Source organism: Colobus angolensis, unplaced genomic scaffold (genome assembly GCF_000951035.1).
Source record: "Colobus angolensis palliatus isolate OR3802 unplaced genomic scaffold, Cang.pa_1.0 Scaffold7, whole genome shotgun sequence".
Classification (NCBI taxonomy): domain Eukaryota; kingdom Metazoa; phylum Chordata; class Mammalia; order Primates; family Cercopithecidae; genus Colobus; species Colobus angolensis.
The window spans coordinates 25,081,727-25,083,070 of NW_012120709.1; the positions used below are offsets into that span (position 1 = coordinate 25,081,727).

Here is a 1,344-nt window from a genome sequence, read left to right on the forward strand (position 1 = left end):
TTTTGTATTTTTAGTAGAGACGGGGTTTCTCCATGTTGGTCAGGCTAATCTCGAACTCCCAACCTCAGGTGATCTGCCCACCTCGGCCTCCCAAAGTGCTGGGATTATATGCATGAGCCACCGTGCCCGGCCATAGGTTTCTACCTTTCTGAACAAATGTATTACTTTCTCTTTGTAGTGTACATATGAAGATTGAAGAAAAGATCACATTAACCTGTGGACGAGACGGAGGATTACAGAATATGGAGTTGCATGGCATGATCATGCTTAGGATCTCAGATGATAAATATGGCCGAATTCGTCTTCATGTGGAAAATGAAGATAAGAAAGGGGTGCAGCTACAGGTATGTAGAAGCTTTTGACAGGGAGTGTTAACACTTTGTCTGCCTATTATAGTCTTTGTGAACTAGAGTTCCCAATATGAACCACAGAAAATTATTTAAGTTATATAACTAGCATCACTCTAAATGCATAGGAAAGAAGTTAATTTATTGCATACAGCAGCTACCTGTGAGTAAAGCAGCTCTGTTAGGATGGCTTTTAAATATTGGAACTGAATAAAAGGTCATTTTGAAATCTAATAAATGACTTCATACTCACTAGCAAAAGGTACAAAGAGATGTTTATCTTTTGCTGTTATGAAAACTAAATTAATCACTTAGGATCTTGCTTGAAATATAGTTTTTAAAAAAACAAGGCTTTAGGACAGGTGTAGTGGCTCACGCCTATAATACCAACACTTTGAGAGGCTGAGGCCAAAGGATCGCTTGAGCCCAGGAGTTCAAGAACAGCCTGAGCAATGAGGGCTGAGCAATAAGACCCTGTTTCTACAAAAACTTAAAAAATTAGCTAGGCATGGTGGCACTATACGAAATTTACTCATTCTGCTATTAAATAAACTACCAGTGCTTGTTTTGTTAACTGAAGGGCAGTATCTAATGATGTATTTGAAAAGTACATAAAATCCTTTCAGTATAAATGTGTGTATTCCAACTGTTGGATAGATATATATATATAAGCCCTTCTTTATATTACAGGTGTTCTTGTCACATTTCATTTAGCTTGACATCTCGTCACAAGAACAAAGCCTTTTTAGGGAAGAGTGTTTTTGTCTACTTTCCCTCCCGTAGTCAGCACAGAATTGTCTTTTGGAAGCAGTGCTTATATTATTTGACAACATTTTTGCTGGCTTGTAAAGTGCTATCCAAAAGTGATTTCTGTTTTTTTTTTTTTTTTCTGAGATGGAGTCTCTCTCTGTCACCCAGGTTGGAGTGCAGTGGTACGATCTTGGTTCACTGCAACCTCAGCCTCCTGGGTTCAAGCAATTCTCCTGCCTCAGCCTCC

The 1,344-nt window shown here is 38.7% G+C and overlaps 1 protein-coding gene across 1 annotated transcript in view; it reads left to right on the forward strand.

Moving 5' to 3' along the window:
- ARCN1 (archain 1) overlaps nucleotides 1-1,344 on the forward strand; it is a 40,192-nt gene that overhangs the window by 37,056 nt on the left and 1,792 nt on the right. The gene's annotated exons all lie outside the window — the stretch shown is intronic.